The sequence below is a fragment of the Choloepus didactylus genome, chromosome X (assembly GCF_015220235.1).
Source record: "Choloepus didactylus isolate mChoDid1 chromosome X, mChoDid1.pri, whole genome shotgun sequence".
NCBI lineage: Eukaryota > Metazoa > Chordata > Mammalia > Pilosa > Megalonychidae > Choloepus > Choloepus didactylus.
In genome coordinates this window covers 188749099-188757618 of record NC_051334.1, presented here as the reverse complement: position 1 = coordinate 188757618, position 8520 = coordinate 188749099, and positions in this window count along the sequence as shown.

Below are 8520 nucleotides of genomic sequence, written 5' to 3'. Positions count from 1 at the left end.
TGCTTCAACTGTTAAACCCATCATGCCACAGTACTAAAAAGATTTCATTTAAAAATCAAGTTTCTTTTTTATGTTAACTGTTGATTAAAAGCTCTTTCAAAGCTTTCTAAAATGTACCAGTTAGAAAGGTCTTAAGTTTCTTATGATGGACATAAGTATATAAGTGTAGGTGAAGGGCATATCACTAGTTTGAGATGAGATGTGATTCTCATGGTAAAATACCAGCATATATGTATGTAATTGTATGTAGCACATGGTGCTAAACAGAGCAGGCTTGTAGAAGTAAATGCATTATACAGGTTTGGTAGTCTATTATAAATCTAAAAGGAAAAATCCAGACTTGTATTTTTGTTAATTGTGCACTGATTTTTTTTTCACATTAATATATTTTATTACACACATGAAGACTTGGGGAACTTCATTTCAGTCATTTCCTTCATGAGGTGAAATCATTGTACTCTGTTCCATTTTTACATAGACCTGCCTTAATCTAAATGGTCTTGACTTCCTCCTTCCACTATTTTTTTTAGCTTGCATTTTAAGACAAAGACAAGTGAGTGTTTTTCAAATCTGTGGTTCTCATTTTTGTGTTGGATAACATTTTCTCTTTTTTAAGAGGAGATATTCTTATTCTTCAACATTTTTCTTGATTGGTTCCTTTTTCCTTTCAACGATTGTCAGTGTCAAGTTTTTTGGTTTTTTTTTGTTGTTGTTGTTGTTTTTCCATTTAGATTAGCTTACAATTGTACACTTACAATAGATTGAATCTATGTTTACCATTCCATCCTTTCACTATATGAACAGTGATGGCCATACATATCTGCATTGCACTTTTAGGGAAAAAACTTCTTTAGATTTCAAGATTTAATTGAACATATAGCAGTTCATTTGTATAGGCCAGTTTGTTAAAGAACACAAAATCCATGGGATTCCCCTCCCCTGAAAACATTTCAGAGCTAATTCAACTAGGAAAGAGCTTCAAAGTTATTTATTTTTCATGTAATTATGTGCCTGAAAAAATCTAAACTCTGTAGCTGTGCATGTTCAATGGCAGTCTAAAGAGTGCCTATAGGTTGCGGGAAAGGCACAAGTAATAAAATTCTAGTTAAATAATCTTCACCTCATACATTTTCCTTCCTGTTAACTATGTGGTTTTTAGGTTTTTGGGCCTTTTTGTTTATGTAGGCAGAAATTTGAAATTGAAATTTGGGAAATTAAGGTTACAGATTGCTTTGGTCCCCTGAAATAGTGCATTGCATCACTGTTCACTTTAGCACTGGATTTGCTGAAAAGGGGGGGCAGTATATATAATGTAATTTTAAAGAGAAAAGCAACTCATTATAAATCAGTTTTCCCTAATCTGTATAAATGAATTAGAATAAGTATACAGAAAAACATCTAAAGGTCACATTCAATTTGGGGGAAACATGGATAAATTCAGTTGGTTATATTTTACTTTATGGTACATGACTTTGTGGCAAATGGTAGTTTGTGGCATTTTTCATTTATTTATTTAAAATATTTAGAAAATGTAATTTAATGTTAGAAATAAAATACTTGAACAAAAAAATTAAAACCTTTTGTGCATCAAAGGACTTAATCAGGAAAATGAAAAGACAACCAACTCAATGGAAGAAAATATTTCAACTCCACATATCTGCTAAGGGTATAACTATACAGAATATATAAACTCAACAGAATATATATAACTGTAATATAAAAAATATAAAACAAGAATATATAAAACTCAACCATAAAAAAACAAACAATGGACATTTTTGCGCATTATACAGATAACACTTTTTAGGTTTTAATGTATGGGAATAGCTAGAAGTAAATACCTGAAACTATCAAACTACCACCCACCCACCTCCAAAAAAAAGACAAACAACCCAACTTAAAAATGGGCAAAAGACATGAATAGACATTTCTCCAAAAAGTATATACAAATGGCTAAAAAGCACATGAAAAGATGCTCAACATCATTGGCTATTAGGGAGATGCAAATCACAACCACAGTGAAATACCATTTCCACCCTCTAAAAGTGTTGGAGAGGATGTGGAGAAATGGGGACACTCATTCACTGCTGGTGGGCATGTAAAATGGTGCAGCTGCTGTGGAAGACAGTTTGGTTGTTCCTCAGAAAGCTATGTATAGAATTACCGTATGAGTTGGCAATCCCACTTCTAGGTATATGCCCAAAAGATTTGAAAGCAGGGACTTGAACAGGTATTTGCACATGAATGTCATAGCAGCTTTATTCACAATTGCCAAGAGATGGAAACAACCCAAGTGTCCATCAACAGAGGAAAGGATAAATAAAATGTGGTATATACATACAATGGAATATTATTCATCATTGAAAACGACTGAATTTCTGGTTCTTGAGATATCATGTTGAGTTCAATAAGCTAGACACAAAAGGACAAATACTGCATGATCTAAGTGATATGAAACAATTATAAAAAACAAACTCATGGAGTTAGAATCTAGAATATAGGTGACCAGGGGCTGAGTTAGGGGTATGGATTGGGAAGATAATGCTTAATTTATACAGAATATCTATTTGGGTTGATTATAAAGTTTTGAAAACGGATGGAGGCGATGGTAGCACAACATTGTAATTGTAATTAACAGTACTGAATTATATATGTGAATGTGGTTAAAAGGGGAAATTGTAATTCAGAAATTTAGTTAAATTTTAGAATAAAAATAAAAGATAAAACATTGGACTGTACAACACAGTGAGCCCTATTGTAAACTATGGACTATAGTTAATAGTACAATTAAAATGGTGTTTCATCGAAATAAGGTTTCACTGGCTGAGGGATTCCAAATGGAGTCAAGAGGTCACTCTGGTGGACATTCCTACACACTATATAGATATCCCTTTTTAGGTTTTAATGTATTGGAATAGCTAGAAGTAAATACCTGAAACTATCAAACTCCAACCCAGTAGTCTTGACTCTTGAAGATGATTGTATAGCAATGTAGCTTACAAGGGATGACAATGTGATTGTGAAAACCTTGTGGATCACACTCCCTCTATCCAGTGTATGGATGTATGAGTAGAAAAATGGGGACAAAAACTAAATGAAAAATAGCGTGGGATGGGGGGATGATTTGGTTGTTCTTTCTTTTTATTTTTTATTCTTATTCTTTATTCTGATTCTGATTCTTTCTGGTATAAGGAAAATGTTCAAAAATAGACTGGGGTGATGAATGCACAACTATGTGATGATATGTGAACAGCTGATTGTACACCATGGATGACTATATGGTATGTGACTATATCTCAATAAAACTGAATTTAAAAAAGACATGGAAGGAAATTTCTCCTAATATCACTGTAATATCTTCCTTAGAATTGCTAGAACGCTTATACCATTCAAATTCACAAGGTACTTCAAGAAATAAGAAATATACAACCTGTACTAGAAAATAATTTTAAATTCTGGAGCTTCAAGAAAACATTAAAAAATATTCCTTTACTTTTTGTTATAAAATAATTTTCAATGGAGAGGGCCCCCTTTATTTTAATCTCTCTTCAGGGGAGATGAGGGATATGGTTGGGCTGAGGAGATAAGTGTTCTTCTGTTTTATTAAAAAATAAACAAACATGACTCATTGCCCTAAATGGTTTAGAAAGTGCCAGAATGGGATATTAGCCTGTTTGATTTTTTTAAAATTCAATTTTATTGAGCTATATTTACATACCATGCAGTCATACAATGCGTACATTCAGTTGCTCGCAGTACCATCATATAGTTGCATATTCATCACCAAGATTAATTTTTTAACATTTTCATTGCCACACACACAGAAATGATCAGAATAAAAATTATAGTGAAAAAGAACAATTAAAGTAAAAAAGAACACTGGGTTTCTTTTTTTCCCCCATTTTTCTACTCATCCATCCATACACTGGACAAAGGGGAGTGTGGTCCCTACGGCTCTCCCAATCACATTGTCACCCCTAATGAGCTGCATTTTTATACAATCGTCTTCAAGATTCAAGGGTTCTGCGTTGTAGTTTGATAGTTTCAGGTATTTACTGCTAGCTATTCCAAGTCATTAGAACCTAAAAAGGGTTATCTATATTGTGTGTAAGAGTGCCCACCAGAGTGACCTCTTGGCTCCTTTTGGAATCTCTCAGCCACTGAAACTTACTTCATTTCATTTTACAAGCCTGTTTGATTTTGAATGAATGGGATACAGTTTAGTGAGAACAGTAGACTTTGGAGTCAAACTCTGGTTCAAATCATGATTCTACTACTTATTACCTGAGTGTATCTGGGAAAAGTATTTAAATTCTCTCAGTTTCAATTTGCTTATCTACAAAACAGGGATAATAATTATTAAAGGACAGAATAAACGAGAAAATGAATGTGAAAGCATCTACTACAATGTCTCGCTCAGGAACAAAAGCACACACGCACAAAAGAGTAATTTTGGGGGTATCTTCTATCAGCCTAATATTATTTGAGGGTCTGGGAAAGTAAAGGTGAAGAGAACAGATGATATTCCTTGAAAACTTGTGCAATAAATGTTTGTGCAAGGCATTATTGTTAATAAATCTAGTAACAACCGTTCGATTAGCACAAAAATCAGGTATAATAAAAATACCAATAAAAAGGTATAAAAATGACTAGGGATTTTCAAGCCTACCCAACTTCATTAAAACTTTCCATTTCCCCCAGTTATATTTTTATCATAAGCATAGTTATCTTTAACTCTGTGTTTGGTGATGTTACTTTAAATAAATATTTCAAATGTTACCAAAAAAAATGTTGTTTCGTAAATTATAAGAAATGTACCACACCAATGCAAGGTTTTAATAATAGGGTGGTACATGGGAAAAAATACACCTAATGTAAACTATGGACTATAGTTAATAGTACAATTATAATAGTCTTTCCTCAATTGTAAAAAAAGTACCACCCTAATGCAAAGTGTTAATACTGGGGGGGAGGGGGTATATGGTTACACAGTATTTTTTACATGATTCTTCTGTAAGCCTACAACTTCTTTAATTGAGGAAATTAAATATAAATAAATAAATAAAATAAAATGTTAAAAACCTATATATGAATGATGTTCATAGCAGTTTTATTAATAATGGCCAAAAAAACTGGAAACAACCCAGATGTTATTCAACAGGTATATGGTTAAACAAAGTGTTACACATTTGTACATGGAATATTACTCAGCAATAAAAAGGAAAGGACTACTGATACACTCGGTAACTTGGATGCATCTCCAAGGAATTATGCTGATTTAAAAAAATACTAACTGCAAAGTACGATTCCACTTACATAACATTCTTGAAATGAAAAAATTAGGGGTGGAGAAGATATCAGTGGTTGCCAGGGATTAGGAATAGGGGGGTGGCGTGGAGGTAGATGTGGCTATAAAGGGGAAGCACCAGGAAGGTCTTTGTGGTGATGCAATAGATCCTCATCTTGATTTTGTTGGTGGTTGCACAAATTTACACATATGATAAAATAACAGAACTATACATACAAATTGTACGGGTGTCAATCTCCGGGTTTTGACATTTTTCTATTTTGCTACTTTACTATTATTGAACAAAATGGCTGGCAAGTAGCACTTGCTTGCAACCAAACAACTGTAACTAAAAGAGAGCTTGGTACCAGAGCATGGATACAGACAACACACCTTTGAGAAATACGCAGTATACGGGATTGCTGTTTAGGCAGTGAGATTCCCATTCCCATTCTGGGGTACACAGTGACCAATCAGTTCTTGAAAGCATCACTCTTGGTGGCCTGGGACCATGTGGTTGAACCTCTACAAAACTAGGTAGCTACTGCCACAGATTCATTTAAAGAGGATGAGATCAAGTGTATCTTGAAGTACATCCAAGAAAACAGCAGGAAAACCAGCACAAAGTTGGTAGCAAGAATTCTTTTTCTCAAATTAACACTCTGTACCATTTGTGTATTTTTGCCACAGACATGTATTATTGATTGAATTTATAGAATGAGGAATCCGAGGACCACTGATTGGATGATTGCTGTAAAAGAATAATGAGCTCAAATCTTAAATTTCTGGCCTGAAAGCATGAACTAAAACAGGACTTTCCTTGATCAAGCCTTAAGAATCACTTACTATTAATCATTGTGGAGCTGAGAAAGCTGGAAAACAAACAGAGAAATCAAAAATTCTAGGGTTTATTTGCAACTATCATTTATGTGTCTTAGTAAATATAGTCATATACAAGTGGCCATAAAGTCTGCAAATACAGACCATATTATTTTATCATGTGTCATAATGTACCATCAATAGACCTTTATTACGATTCACTTATGTTTCCAGACTTGGCGGCTACCAGTGTAATGTTCTAAAGAATAAAAGATTAAAAAGCCATAGTCCACAGAATACAAAATGAACTTTGAAAAAGGGTAGAAATCTATATGCATATCATCATGTGTTCACAGTATAACTAGAATAGCAAGATAAACTGGCACCCTTGCATCATGTTCTTCTTATTCAGCTTTATTACAAAGTTTGCAACTAAAATTGGCCTTCTCATCCAAACAACTGGATTACCAGCTACAGCCAGTGAATAAAGGAAAGAACAAACATTTGTTCAGCCTACTGTTAGGCTCTTTGCCAATTGCTTCCACATGGAGACTTATGAGAAGGTCCAGTCTAAGAAGGCTAGCAAACACCAAAGACAGCAGACTCTGGGAGTTGCCAGACAACACCTGCCAGCCTCCCATAGCTCCCTGGGGCCAGTACATGCAACACCCACTCTTCCAAGAGCAATATCCTATTCCACGATGGGGGAAAAATAGAAGTGAAACCGTGAGAAATGCAAGAATGCTCCAAGGTATCAGAAAGATTATAGCCCTAGCTAGTCAACACTGTTTAAGTACAAACAAAAAGAACTGGTAAACAGAGTTGGGGAGAGAGGAAGACCTAACAGCCAGGATTCTTTGGCTAGTACTATCTTAAAACCATACATGAACTAGCACTTCCTTCTAAGGTCCTATATCCATTTGAGAAAACATACATCAATCCAAAGGCCAAGGCCCTAAAGATCCTTTCTAATGCACTCATTTACCCAATGCACTATGTACTCACCCAAAGGCTTCTACTGAAGAAAAACAGGAAACCCAAGTAGCACTACCACATACAGAAAGAAACACAGGATTGCAGATCAAAATAACTGCACTGAGTCTCCACACTGCCATTATGCAAGCGTCTGGACTTTGGGTCGGTAACTCCATTCATCAAATTCTCATGTCCATTTTGTGATAAATATTTGGAGGTTCAAAAAGGTGCAGAAACTTTTCCACGACTAAAGGACTAGCAAGTCTCAGACTTCATGAGCTAAATTAAGAATATCAACCTCAGAGTTTGTGAGGGTTCCAGAGAGAATTTAGACACAGCACCTCCCTAAACACACTGTGCAGCTGTGTGTTAGGGGAGACAGATGAGTATCTAGGGATGCAGAGATATTAATCTGAATGTATTCCATCGAAGAACATAGAAGTGATGCCTGTTGAGGGGCAATCAGGCAGGAGGGAAATCTCTGCTACAGGGCAGCTCTCTGCTCCCAATTCCCCTGCCCACCATGGCCAGGACATAATCCCTGGCCCTTTCCTTACCCTCTGCCCACTTCCTTGGCTTTATCTTACCTCAGATCCTAGTGGGTAGATACAGATAATAAATGATACCCATTGGTTAAACAGAAGATTCAATGATGACAAATGCTATGGAGAAAAATAAAGCAGAAATGGGGCAAGGGGGGCTTGCCATTTTAAATACGGTGTCCAGAAAAGGTCACACAGAGAAGGTGACTTTTGAGCAAAAACCTATGTATGTATTTTGTCATGTATATTTCCTTATATGAAAGAAAAAAGAAAAGGAAAGGAAACAGAAAACTCCATGTTAAGAAATTTGTATTCTGGTTCCCTAATTCTGGGGCTTTTCTTCGTCTTCTCCAGCTGGGTTGTCACTTCCCCTCCTCCTGGCCAATTTACTCTTCCCTTTCTACATTCCACACCCACTTACCCAGACTTCTGGTTTAGTAACACTGAAAGGGTAGAGCAATTCACTGCTTAGGAAAAAAAATCTCTGTGTCAATGAAAGGTCATCTGTTTTCAGGTCTTAGATTTAATGCAGTGGTTTTCAGTGGGGGCCAGACATTTCATCCCCTGTTTGGCAATGTCTGAGACATTTCTAATTATCATAACTGGGGACAGGGTGTACTACTTTTCACAACAAAAAATTAACCAACCCAACCATCAATAGTGCCAAGGTTGAGAAACCCCAATTTAAGGGAATTGATCTCACCCTGAAATATCTGTTCCTGATATTCTAGTTCAGCTTCCCGTCTAGGAAGAAGAAATGAGTTAGAAAAGGTTAACTAATCTCTAACTTAAAATACTGAATAGAAAATACATGATAAAACTAATCTACTTTTCCCCATGTGGCCACAATAAAACCATTTTTTACCTGCAAGGCACACTCAATCCTTCTAGTTTCAA